The sequence below is a fragment of the Aythya fuligula genome, chromosome 1, assembly GCF_009819795.1.
Source record: "Aythya fuligula isolate bAytFul2 chromosome 1, bAytFul2.pri, whole genome shotgun sequence".
Lineage (NCBI taxonomy): Eukaryota > Metazoa > Chordata > Aves > Anseriformes > Anatidae > Aythya > Aythya fuligula.
Window position 1 is genome coordinate 30,220,444 of NC_045559.1, and position 14,939 is coordinate 30,235,382.

The window sequence follows — 14,939 nt, forward strand, 5'->3', positions numbered from 1 at the left end:
CTGCCTGTGGCAGAGGGAGATTAGGACTAGATGATCTTTAAGGTCTCTTCCAATCCAAGACATTCTGTGATTTATATGATTGCTATTCTGCAGTATTGACTTACAGTAAGTTATTTACATGAATGCACCTGCCAGTAAACTTAACTCAAAGCATTATGTAGGATGCACATAAAGGATTTCAAGTATAATTGCTGTACATCTCTGTTTTTAAGACTGGAATTGCATTCAAGCAGAAACAAATGAAAACTATAGGCACAAACTGAATTGATTTCTATGAATGTAAAAGCATCAAGGAGCAGAGAAAAACATATCATCATGGCTTGATGAGCCCACACAGCAGGCATCTTGAAACTCAACATGATTTTCAACTCTACACCTGTGCAATGACAAGAATTCAACAGTATAATGTTAATGAGGCCAATCATACCAACATAGAGAAAGAACTTATAGATCAGTCAAAGCAATTTTGCACTGTGGTAAGTGTGATAAGTCCTCTAAATTCAGACGATAGCTCTGCTGTTGAAAACTTCAACATTTAGATAAGTACCAGAATCATGATATTACTATAGCATTATGCCTTGCTATTACTGCTTCTGGAGAGTTTTAAGAATTAATTTTTGCATGTAAGTGCACACATGCGAATTTTGAAATAATAATTTTAAACATTGCTAGCAGTGGCAATTAAGCTACTAAAAGCTATCTCTGATGGCAAATCTCTTTACTAAATTCTTTCACTAAAAATGCATTTACCACTGAATTCAGATGTTCAGACTTGTTTCCTATACCTGCCTGAATCTAATAATCAGTCTAGGAAATCTTGGTGGGAAATCCAGCAATCTCATGTTGCATTACAATATTGTATTTTAAGTTTTCTCTGTCTTAATCAGCTCTTTAATCAGCTCTGTCTTAATCAGCTCTCTTCTCCAATCTGTTGTAGAGCTTCAGTGAAATATCATTTTGACTTTTCTGTCATTTAATTGTTTTGCAGAAGTATATATAACCATCCAGATTTATACACATCACAGTGTACTGGCCTTTTCTTCAATCTGCAATGAGGTTGCCACGTCCCCATCCATCATGGGCAACAGAGGTTGTCCTGAGAGCCCAGTCCACAAAGAATAGGATCATGGTACATACAAAGAAAAATTCCCATGAGGTAAAGCTTCAGCAAAACATTAAGACAAAATCCGAGTCAAAGACAAAGAGTAAGCCAGGAAGAAGGATTTAAATTTGTCAGGAATTAAATGTTTCAATTAAAGAGTGTAAAATCAAAAGAATATGAACTCAGTTTTTTCAGAATTTTCCAGTTCATGAAAAAAAATCAAGTGTTTTTTTGTTTATTTGTTTTGTTTTGTTTTTTCCAATTTAGAGAAGAGATCATTTCTGAAATACCAGATTTTCCCTCAGGATAGATATTACAGTTATTAACCAACACTCTTAAGAGCCAGTTAAACACAAGATCTGGATCAGTAGAGACGCACTCTCCGAGAGCTGTGGTAAAACACCTTCAAGTGGCAGTATGCTTTTAGCACTAAGGTCTAAAATTCCTCTTTTAAGTAAATAGAGACTCGTAACAGATGTGTGTTTAGTATAATAGTTTCCCCAGCAAATCAGTCATTGTTCATAGTAACCACATAAGAACACACTGGACCTTACAAAAAAAAAAAAAAAAAAAGTCATTGACAGGTATGAATAAGAGATTTCTGGACATCTGTAGTTTGAATACCTCAGAAGTACCAGTTTAAAAATAAATAAATAAAAATAAAAATAAAAATAAAAATAAAAATAAAAATAAAAATAAAAATAAAAAAATCTTAGAAGAGAAATCCTCGAGTTTTAGAAAAATTGAACCCCAGGTAGCATAATGCATTCACATGATTTCTCTCAGAATTGTGTGTTCTGGATGACCACCTGTGCCATACTAATTCTAAGCCTCTTGTGCCAATAGACAATAAGGTTCCTCTAAAGGTTGGGTAGTAGATGCTGGCTCTCCATCTCCCACTATCACAATCAGTCATGAGAGCAGGATGTCAATATTTCAGCAACGATCTGAGTCAGCCATTGTCTACCCAAAGAAGAAATGGGGCTCACTGAGCTCCTATCTGGAGCAAGCAGAGTGCTTCTGGGTGATGACCCTGAGGCAGAAAAAGCTTGCTAAAAGTACAATACCTATCAACAATTAGAATTTAAATTATATTTCATTTTAATTTTCGTTAATATCTTTAATTATCTTTTTATGATTTTTAGAATTATTTTAAAGATATTTAAAATAAATTAATAATGTAATTTATAGATGCTCATATTCTTTCAGGATTACCCAGATATCTCTAAGTGAAACATTAACAATAATAATATTAGTTTTTACTATTCTATACAACCATGGGGAATTATAAAATGTGACACAGGAGACAATTAACTTAAGACAGCAATGTGACTTTGATAACAACATTAATGCCTTGATCTCAAGATTTCACCTGACAAAACAAAAACAAAAACAAACAAACAAAAAAACAAAAAAAAAAAAAAACAACTCCTAGTACACAAGACAGGCAGAAGCCACACCTTGAGGAGAGAGGAGAGAACTGAAACTTATTCCTGTCACCCAAACCCTTTCTGACATTTTAATCAGCAAAATTAGCAATTTTGCAATGAGACTTCAGGAGAGAAGACAGAACAAATAATAAATTAACCCCAGGTTTGTCTATCACATGGCCTGTCATGAATTCTAACAAAGGGTGCAAGCAACAGTGCATTCAGGGATAACAACACAATTAATGTCCATCTGTGTGCTCTGGGGAAAGCAAAGATTCTCAAACTTGTTTTTGTTTGTTTGTTTGTTTGTTTTTGTTTTGTTTGTTTGTTTGTTTTGTTTTGTTTGTTTTGTTTTGTTTTCTAGTTTTAATATTATTATTATTTCTAATATCCCAGATTTGATAAAAGAAAGTATCCATAATACAATTTATATCTGGATGTTTCAGAAGCAGCAAACACACACAGATTTTCCTGAGAAAATACTTGGTTTGCATGCAGCTGCCCATGACTAAGGTACAACCTTTAAATTTATCTCTGTCACTTTCTTATTCTTTCTAAAATAGCCAGGATATGTTCCAGATTCAATGTTACTGACTCCTTTCCTAGCTTCCCCTTCTTCAACTGTCTGCTTTCACCATCCCCTGGGTTGCTATGTGAGAAAAAGATAGAGGAGATTTTATTTGTATTATACTATGATGATTCTTCCAGACAAACGTTTCCAATGAGAAAGGACTGAGGGAGGATAAACAGATGGTCTTGGACAGGTCATTTTCAAAGCCATTTCCAAGAAAGGATCTAACAGAGAAAACAGAGGAACTCAGGTTTTAGAAAGAATAACAAAGTTTTGCAAGGGGAGCAAGACGCAGGCCTGCATTCTCGGAAGTGTGAGAGTGCTCACTGGCAACAACCACTTGGTACTACTTGTCCCTGGTTGCTGCCATCTGCTCCCTGCAGGGTCTTTAGCAGTATAGAAGAAGCCAAATATCTCTTTGTCAACACTTTGTGCAGTTTCTGGAGAGCAACAAAGCACTGAGTGCAGTGCTTTCGGTAAGGTCTTTGGCTTGCCGAAATTGTTTGCCCATATTGTTTGCTAAATTTGCTCTGCAAATGAGAAGAGCAAAGACAATCAGTTTGTAAAAGTGTGTCTTTTGCTAGAAATAATTTGTATGGCAGGTAGACTCTTGCTTGCTGACTCAATGTCCTGGCAAATGGCCATACCTCACCCTTTCATCTTTAACTCAGGGAAGATCCTCTTCCAGGTGTGCTAACCTGTGCTACATAGCTAGGTAATCCTTGGCCAACCATGATTCCAGAACAAGGATGTTCAGCCTGCTCATATCACCCACCAAGAACATGGCAGAGGGATGCTCTAGTAGCTTCTGGTGAAGGGGGATGATACTCAGGAGGCACTGACATATGCCAAGCCTGCTTAATGTTAGGTGTCTCATACAGGTCTGTAGGGTCAAAGGGGAACACTGAAAGACAAGCAGTCAATATCTGGCCATGGAGCTCCTTGAGTCAACCTTGAGCTAGGATCAGAGAAGGCAGGGGAGTTCATGGGTATGGTGAGTGCTGGAAGAGTCCTGAGAGCACCCACAAGCTCTGCAACCTCTTCTTCCTCCCATCAGACTCAGCTGCTGACACTCATGGTCAGCTCTGACTGCTGGCTTGACTTTTCGTCAAGGGCTCTTGTAACAGCAAGAGCAACTAAACAGCATACAAAGCCTTTTAAGGGATACAAAATAATTTCTGCATGCTACAATCCTAATACAACTGTGCAAACTGTATGTCATAGAAATATCTCATGCTGTCAGTTTCTGTTACTGAAATTACAGTTATTGGCACTTGAGCAGATTAATAAGGACATTTTCTCTTTTCATTCTATTTTTTATTAAGAAAAATAAGATGTCAGATGTTCTTCAAAATATTAATGCTTCACTAGATAACAGTCAAAACGAAGTTTATAAAGACTTTTCTTATTATCTTTTTAATTACATGCCTTATGATTGGCTGCATATTCCAGCAGATAAACTTAGTGTTACACATCAAAAAGGAAAAAAAAAAGTCAATTATAATGAAAATCACATAAAGAAAAATCCTAAATCCATTACTACTTTACATCAATAAAATCCAATTAAATATGTTCTTGAAAACTGCTTTTCATATAAAATTGCTTTTTGGCTTATAGCTTTTATTTCAATTTCTTCCAAGAGCTATCCAAAAAGAATCTGGATAAAAGAAACTGATAGTGAAGACCATTGCACAAAGGCTAGTTAGAAAAGGCAAGGACAGCTGGTTAAACTATCTAGTTAAATTCTTTTCTTCAGGCAACAGAAAACCAGTTAAATGAAATATGTGAAACATACAGGCATGAATCAAAACTGAAATTACAACATTTTTAAGAGAAAAAAAAAAAAAAAGTAATTGAAGGGTAAGAGTGGCATGTGGTGTGTCTACCTCAAGATTAAAATTTCCTAGAGGAAAATTGTGAAGTTGCATGAGGTTATTGATTAAAATAGCCAAAGATACTTCTCAGAATCTCAGTCTTACTGTGTGTTGAAATTTTGCCCATGGTATAAGTCCAAACTCAATACTCTCGGTAATTAAATTATTGTGTCCAGTGTTTCTCCGTACCAAAATGTCTAATGTAACAGTGTCTTTCAGTGAAAACAATACAGTGGCAAATTGTTCCTTTCATGTTGGTTATTCTGAGTCTAGGAGTCTATTAGCACTGCACACCAAAATATCTAATAGATAATAGGGAGAACCTATGTTGCATTAAGCCAACAAATACAAAGAGAAACATCTATCAGTGAAAGATACTGCATTTCATCTCAGACCTTGACTTGTTTATATTCTTCAACAGTCACAGCTACCTTAATACTTTTACTTACTTTAAAAGAGCATCTAGCAGGCATGTCTACAGCTAAATGCTGACAGCTCTGAAAGGACATCAATGCACAGAATGGTGCTCACACCCACCCAGGATATTTGGATCCACAGAACAATGACAAGGGCTACTCTCTCCTCAGCCTCCCTACTGTTATGTCTTACCAGTAAAAATATTTGCTGGGTTCTTGTTATTGTTTGCCTTAAATCACCCATAAAAAGTACAAATTTCTTGGTAATACTGTAATTACTTCTCCTCTCCAAAAAGTTGATCTAATTGGGTGATTAGTGTAGTTAGACTGTCAGAAATAAATATTGAAAGGTGTTTAAGGACTGGAGGATGTTTAAAGACTGGAGGGTGTTTAAGGAGGAATTCCTTATTTTTAATTATACCAATAAATGAGGAAGGAGTTGTATTTTCTCATAATTATCTAGAAATCTTCGGATGACATCAATAAATGGATTTCTTTTAAAGCACTTTGGCCTAAATTTCTCTCTTATTCAGAAGCTGTTTGAGAAATCAATTTCTTCACACCATTTTTTTCCTCATTTTAATCCACTGTTCTGAATAAGCTTTCACACTGTTTTGTAACATCCTTCACCTGAATTGCATGATAATATGCCGCTGTGTTGCAAGTTGCAAGACCTCCTATCTTGGAAAGCCTATTTAATACTGATATGCAAATCCTTGTACTCTGTTTTCAGTGGAGCACCGTGCTGAGTCTTTGTGTTGTCTGTGATAAAAACACATGTGAACATGGAGATAGAAAATGAAATTTAGAGAGTGTATATATTTTAATAGTAGCCATGTTACCACTTTAAAGTCTCCATACTGTCTTCTTCAAGAGTTTATGTTTATTTTTGTTTTGGCTTGGATGTGGGTTTTTTTGTTGTTGTTGTTGTTATTTGTTTGTTTACACTAGATTAACACATATTTTGCTTTAAAAATCATCATGATCTTCTGTGGGATTAATAACCATTTTTTTATAATTTAACTCTCAAAACATTTAAGCTAGTTTTATATACCAACTGGATTTTTTCAGAATTTAGGATTCCCTGCAATTGAGATTTAGTTATTTATTACTGTGGGGGAGTACAAAGCCTGCATGTTTGTAGTACTATTAGTTGTCAGAGGGAAAATTACTAAAGTCAGCTCATTAAACAGTTGTCAAATGTTCTGTGACTTTTATGACCTTTATTCTTTTGATTTGAGGTCTCTAGGTGGCCAGAGGTTCCTTGGCCACAGCCAGCAGTGGCAGCAATAGGGAACATATTTCCCCTGTTCTCCTCACTAACCTACAACAATGATGGTAAGAGATTTTCCAACACGCCAAAGGCCAAAGCACATCGTAAAGAGAATGAATTCAACAGCACAATGTCTTCCAAAGGTTTCTAATCAATACTCACTCTGTTAAAGACAATGGCTACAAGCTTGTTAGACCATAAGCATACGTTCATAGCATCAGAGATCTTAAGATCTTCCTCTGTTAGCCTAGAACAAATCCTAATTAATTTAGATGTTCTTATGTAAATAGACACCCTAGTCCACCAGCACTTTGGTAAGGACATCTGTATCAATGCTTTTCAATGTAATAGGTCTTTATAACCAGTAGTTTGTTCAGTCTCTTTAGGTGCAATTGCCCTTGTTTCCTTCTAAGAAATGAAATCATAACCTCCCTGTGTGATCTTATTAAATAAATCTATTGCTGTGTAGTATGTAATGCTACAAAATATTGACTGAAGCGTTCAGATTTCTTCTGAACTTGATATGTTTTGTCTTTTTGTTTTCTTCTGAGTAGCAAGGCTTTCAAAGTACCTATTTTCTTTCAAGCCTTTCAGCTAGAATAGTATGTGCCATAGTGCCTTCTGGACTACTTTGTTATATTTATCTAAGAGTTCATTCTGCTTTATTGACTTCTCATAAACCCAGTTAATCTCAAACCTTCTAAACTGTTGTGTACACCTTTTTTTTTTTTTCTTTTTTTTTGAATCTGTTAGGTTATGTTTGAATTCCAGGCCTGAAAAGATAGTCAGATGCTGTTCATACTAGGTTGTTTCTTTTTTTTTGTGGTTAATTTGTTTGTTTGTTTGTTTGTTTGTTTTACATTTGGGGAATTTTTCTAAAACAGTGTCATTTATTGCTCCATTACCCATTTGTCCATACCATTTATCCTCTTGATCTTTTACATTTTCTTTAAAACATTTTTGAAAATTCACACATAAATCTTTTATTTGTAAGGGAACAGAGACAGCCGTTCTAGTTTGCATCTACAAAACCTGAAAGTTTTGATTCACATTAAATATACTCTGAAGTATTCAAAGCAAGTGATTACTCCTATGGACAGAGGTAACTTGGCTTTCCTGGATATTTTACTTACAGGATAACCCAGTCCTGAGTTTGTCATGATAAATCAGTTCTTGAAGCAAAATCATATGACACAGGCTAGTAAATATACTCCATAACTTTCAAATATCATTCAGATCTTCCCCTGCACTTGAATCAAAATAAATATATTTTCTCAATTTTTTCCCCAAATCCTGAAAACCTGCAGAACAATAAGCAAACAAACAAAAAAAAAGACAATCATGAATGTACAAGAGCAGGATTAGAGTAGCTATTCCTATAAATTGTCACTATGAAAGATTCTGGATTAGAAGATATCTGCTCTCATCATTCATCTTTTAAAATAAAATAACTATATTTAACTAATAAAGCTGCAAAGTGGCTGGCTCAGAGAACATTATGGCCCTCAACTGTTACGTTCATATATTTTTCATCATCATCCTGCAAACTCAGTGCAATATCTTTCATTACCGCTTGTTAAGAAGAAAAAATAAATAAATAAATAAATAAATAAATAAATAAAAGTTACAGACTATATTTTTTATTGGTTTGTTTTTTTCCAGTATGGTTTACCACTTCATATTCTTTTATTCCTTTTTATTTAGGGAACACCATTACATTACTGTGACATATGCCCTGTCAGTATTTTCATGAACTCATGAACTCTTAAGAATTTATTGTAAGTTGTAATGTTATAATGATGTGTATGGATATTAACACTTTCTTCAACTCTTTCAGACCGTAACCCTGCTTCAATGAGATTTGTTTTTTAATGTGAAATTTGTGAGCCTTTTCATGCAGATTTGACTTTCCCTGTATGCAGCAGAAGTAATGCAGCAGAAAACTTAGGTTTAGCAGTATCCAGAAGTGAAAGATTTTGCTTAAACAACAGTTTATTTTCCCGGGGTGATATGGAATTAAATATTTTTAAATATTTCTAGAGAATTTCCAGCCTTCACTGGAATGGCATTAGAAAGTCCAAAAGTCATCAGGCATTAGAAAGTCCAAAATCCACAACCAGTGGTGTTCAGAAAAAAGTTGATTTGACATTTACCTTTTTTTTTTTTTTAAATCTGACTAAATTTCCACTCTGCAAATGTAGATGACTTCATGCATATCTGAAAGTGACAAATGACACTACTATCTACTCACTGAATTTCTCTCTTTATCTTTTATATTACAATACTTTGCTACCTATTATTCTGTATAAAAATTAAAATTTAACCAAGGATAGTGCTTGAAAATGTCTTTAAAAATACTTTCCAGCTAAGAAATGATTTTCCAAATCCAAAACAAGAAATGATTTTGCACCAGACTATATTTCTATTCTCTACTAAGATGTTTTATCATAGCATTTATATAGTGGCATTAAGATAGATTACATAAAAATTTTAAAAGTTGTCACTTGTAAGTACTTTTTTTGTTTGTTTTGCCTATGTTTTCCAAACTTTGTTGATTCAAGTGTAGAGATTGACATTCATAGAATCATAGAATCACAGATGGGATTGGAAGGGACCTTAAAAGTCCACTCCTGTCATGGGCCAGGACACCTCCCACCAGACCAGGTTGCTTAAAGTCCCATCCAGCCTGGCCTTGAACACTTTCAGGGGTGGGGCATCCACAGTTTCTTTGGACAGCCTATTCCAGTGCCTCACCAACCTCATAGTGGAGAATTTCCTTCTCCTATCTAATCTAGATCTACCCTTTTCCAGTTTAAAAACATTCCCCTTATCCTATCGCTATAAGGAGTCCCTCCCCAGCTTTTCCCCCTTAAGATACTGGAAGGCTGCTGTAAAGTCTCCCCTGAGCGTTCTCTTCTCCAGGCAGAACAACCCCAACTCCCTCAGCCTGTCCCCATAGGAGAGGTGCTCTGATCACGCTGTGGCTCTTCTCTGAACTCATTCTAATACATCCCTGTTTTCCTTACGCTGGGGTCCCCAGAGCTGAATGTAGTACTCTAGGTGGGGGTCATTAAGGCCAATATTTTAATATGTCAAAGTTCAAAAGGTATACTACTTAGCAAAATTAATAGTAGCATTAAGCTTTGAATGTTTAGAGTTTCAAGAAATTCTTTTTAAGTTGGTAATTTCTGTTCTTTCAATAAAGACTCTATGTGTAACAGCTTAATTTTGCAGTACTATATTTCAGTCATCATTTTTATCTTTAATCCAGTCACCACAAGAATGTTTATTTCTGTATGCTAATGCAAAATAAGCCTTGATGTCAGTTAAATAAATTCAGATTTGTTATTGTCATGCTGTCAAAGTGGTAGATAGACATGAATAAACATTCATCTTTGCCAGTTAAGCTCAGAAAAAAAACTAAGGTGCCTATGATAGTTTCTCACTATCAGCTCAAAATATACTTTGTTTTGATTGAAATATAGGTCATGAAAGAGGTTTGTTAGCTAAACATCTTGCTAAACAGTCTAACTCCAAAAACATAACCTGAACAATGTGTTTGGTAGATTATTAAGAATACACATTATCCTTTCAAAAATACTGGTAGCCCTTAGATATGTTTATCTTTGATTTTTGAGAAGCTTCTTAATTTTTTTTCTCCTGTAGGCAAGATATGTTCACTGCTGTACTTGAGCAGACTAAAGTCTGAATAGCTTCACAATATAAAACCTTCCCATTAAACATTTTTGTTGCTATATGATGAAATGTACATACTGTACATACATACCAGGTTCATCCAAGTTAGGTTTATAGTACTGCTAAATAGTGCTAAAACACAGACAGACCAAATAATGATAATAATAATAATTTTGAAATAAGTGCAGAAATTTGCCACTTGACAGCATCCTCAATTATAAATGATCAGTTTATTTTACAGCATATGTCTTCCAGACATCTTTATTACTATCATTTACTAAGGGTGCCACCTAAATACATTCATTTTTGAAAGACATCTTTACAGTGAAAGTGAGTACTTTAATAAACAATTGAATGTTTACCAAAGAATGCAGCAGTCAAAGAAACAAGCAAATATTAATAAAAAACACGGAAATTAGTAGTTCAGATAAAACAGATTTTATCTTCACAATTTATTTAGTTATATAATATTTCAAAGTCATTGTTCAACTCGAGGCAATTATAAGCTCCCAGCGTAAGGTTTTCTCACAAAATACTCATAAATCTCTAACTAAAATTCAGACTGTAAATGTAAACCTTTCCATCTGTTCACTTTTGTTCTGTTCCACATATCTTAGAAGTACGGCTAGCCCTGGACCCTAAAGTCAGGTAGGTCTCCACTGTGAGGAAGAAACATTAATGTTTCCTTCTTTAGTTGCATAAGACTTCAGTTTTACCAGCCATGATTTCTAAAAGATGAATCACTGGGTATCTTGAGCATGATTTCTTATAATATGCCACTACTACTTCCTGGTCAGTTTACCAAGACACAAAATAAAAAGGCTGACCACAAAACTCATCCCAAAATTATATTAGGAGCTCCTAATATATTATTAGGAGCTTGAATAATATATTATTCAGGTTTATAATTATGATTTATGTACTGTAACAGGGCTATAATCAGAGAGTCGTATATAGACCATCACTTATGGTCAGACTTGCTCATGTCTGTGCAGTACTGTCCCATCAGCTTTTCTTCTGATATTTTCTGAAAGATCCCACTTGCTCAAGTGGCCAAGATGGGTAATCTGCATTGCTGCAGAAGGTATTAAGATAATTTTGGCAATTCTTTAGTTTTGTTTTACAAGTAACAGGTAATATGAAAGATATAACAATAACTCAAAATTCTTTTTTTTTTTTTTTTTTAAATCTTTCAGAATAACTCTGGGAATGTTTTCTGACTAATTTTCAAAATATCATGAAATAGAAAGGAATAGTCTTGCTGTCTTAGCAATGGAATAATTACAAGAACTTAATTAAAAAACAGTGGTAAAGTACAAGTCATTTTAGTCCAAAATTACTGACTGTGATGCCCTCATTTTCTGCACAACTAAAGAACGCATATGTTTTCACATCTCATTTGAGAACATATTTCCCTCTATTGTATTTTATTAAATCTTGCCATTCTATTGTTGTGCAGGGGGAGTAAATTGCAAAGATATCACACAGAACAGAGCTGTTTTTGCTCTCCTCAGGGGCAGATATCAAGTTTAGTTTCTGTCTTGATAAATTCTTTATTTTTCCTTTTTGAGGGGGAACTGAAACCCATACATTGCTGCTATAAAATTCTGTTAATGTAGAAATGAGGTAGCATTAGGAACTTTAGTAATGACCTGCTTCACTGCTATGAAAGAAAACTAACAGCTATCAAATGAAATGGGTTGGAGTGAGTCCACTCAAACAGCAGTTTGAGGAAAATGATTAAGTGATCAAACTCTTCTTGTAAGAGTTTAATTCTGTTTTCCTTTTTTTTGATCTCACTGACATTAGTGTTGACTTCGTTATTTCTCTTTATAAAAGGCTAGTTTAGCCCAGCATATCTATTCAGCATGCTCTATTTATTTAAGCAAGCTGTTGTCCAACAGTTATTGGGATCTAAACATGAGCTTAAATTACTCTGTTGAATCAAGGCATACCCATTCTCTGTGCAGTGGGGAAAGAGAGAGGTGGGGAAAAAGGAGTGAAGAGGAAGGTACACACCAACACACAAAAGGAAAGATTATAGATTCATGAACAGAAACATCAGTGTTAAAGACATCCTAACTTTTCCTCTCCCCCTTCCCCCCCCCCCAGTGGAAAAAATAAAATACATAAATAAATAAATAAAGCATAATTTTTCCCAGTATAGCAGTAAAAATAAATAAATAAATGAATCTTGTCTCTGTAGCACTTTGCCACATCAAATTTCTCACTGGATTTTTTTTCTTTTCTTCTACCTCCTTCCCTTCTGTGGATGTGCTAAGAACCTACCCATGGCTTTCTACCAGGACTGCAGCAGCTGCCTCTCAGCACTATGCAACCATTCAGTGCACCTGGAGAAGCTTGTGGTTTCTCTTTCAATGGGAATTTCAGATTTAAGAACAAAAAGAAAAAAAAGAAATAAATCTTTCTGGAAGTTGTCAAAGCCAAAGCCTTTTGACATGAGAAACAGAAAAACAGCCTGTTCATTGCAGAACTAGTAGCCAAGCTATTTGTCTGAAACAGAGAACAGCAAGATGCAAACCCCAGCTCTGTGTAGAACAAGGACATAAACGCTAGTGATACTCTTTCTCTAGCTGGCCAGAGATAAAAATACTAGCATGATTGTCACAGTTAGGTCTCTGAGTTTGTGTGGTGGTTTTAGCGTGCTGGGCAGCTAAACCCCACAACCGCTCTCTCACTCCCCCTCCTTTAGATGAGGAGGGGGAGAAGTAAAGCAAAGAACAACTCACGGGTTGAGATGAGGATAATTTAATTAAAGGGAAATAATTATAATAATTAAAGAAAGACTACCGTGAACTAAACAATTTAACTAAGGGGAAATAAAAAGGGAAAGGGGAAAAGGGAGGGGGAAAAGGAAAAATAAAACAATGTTGCGAGGGCATTTGTTGTCGACGGAAGGAAGACAAGCGCACTCAGTATGAGTGATCAGCAAGCTCCATTTTATTGCCCAAATAGCCTAACTTTTATAGTGAACTGAACAGGGGCGGACAGTGTCTCACACAAGATCATTGGTCAAAAGCACTCAGACAAACAGTTACAAGAAAATAACCCCACCTGCAAGAAAAGAACCCCTTGTGATTAGCAGTCAGGTAAACCTTGTCCTTGAAGCCAGCTGCAGGTAACAGGATTTTCTGAGTTCCTTAATTGGGCGATGTGGGAGTCATAGCCGTGGGAGCTTCTCACAGTTACTCTGGCACCTTGGTTTGCTCAGCTAGAGCAGGCCCTGAGATTTTCTAAGGCCTACCCCTGGTTGCTTAAAGCAAGCTCAAATTGAACAATTGTTCCACGGGCACATGTCCACGTCCTGTATGCCAATTCCCAACAAAAAAACAAGGGAGGAAAACAAACAAACAAAATAAACGAAGGCTATATGGAAGTGCAGAGGAAAGAAATTACTCTCTACTTCCCACAAATGAGCGATGATTGACCACATCCTTGAAGCAAGGCCTCAACGCACGCAGCCGGGTGTTCGAGAGGAGGACCGACGTTTTCCCAACGAGAGCCCACCCCTCCCCTCTTCTTCCTGTTTCCACCTTTTATTGCTGAGTGTGACATCGCATGGTATGGAATATCCCTTTGATCGGTTTAGGTCAGCTGCCCTAGTGATGTTTCTCTCCTCACTTTTTGCCCACCCCCTAGGAGGGTTAGAGAAAGGCCCAATGCTGTGCCACTGCTGCTCAGCAGTAGACACAACACTGGTGTGATAACACTGCTGTTCCAGCTACAAGTACAGAGTACGGCACTGTACAGGCTGCTGCCGGGAAAGTTAACATTCCAGCCAGACCCAGTACAGGGCCACACTCCCCCACAGTCCAGCAGTGACTGCGGCAGTTTCTGGCTCCTGCCTGAAGAGCTCTTTGTGCCTCAGTTGATGTTCTTCCGCAGCGTGGATGGGGATCTCGGGCCATGCGACGGGGCTGGGCTCCTCAGGAGGCATCGAGAACATGCCTGGCTGGCAGGGGCACTGCATTACTTCCCTGGGCCCATGGTTGAGCTGGCACCCGCCCCAGTTGTACTGGGTCTGGCTGGGATGGAGCTAACGTTCCCTGCAGCAGCCCATATAGTGTTGTTCCCTGCACTTGTACAGAATCGTAGAATCATAGACTCATTAAGGCTGGAAGTTGCCTTCAGGATCATCTGGTCCAACCATCACCCTACTACCAATGTCACTCACTAACCCACATCCCTAAGCGGCAGGTCCAACCTTTCCTTGAACGCCCCCAGGGACAGTGACGCCACCACCTCCCTGGGCAACCCGCTCCAATGCCCGACTGCTCTTTCTGACAAGAAATGGCTCCTAATTTATAACCTTATCCTCCCCTGGTGCAGCTTGAGGCCATTCCCTCCAATCCTGCCACTAGTTACCTGAGAGAAGAGGTGGACCCCAGCTCGCCACACCTTCCTTTCAGGTAGCTGTAGACGGTCATGAGGTCTCCCCTGAGCCTCCTCTTCTCCAGACTAAACAACCCCAATTGCCTCAGCTGCTCCTCACAGGACTTGTGTTCCGGGCCCCTCACCAGCTTCGTAGCCCTTTTCTGGACACGTTCCTGGGCCTC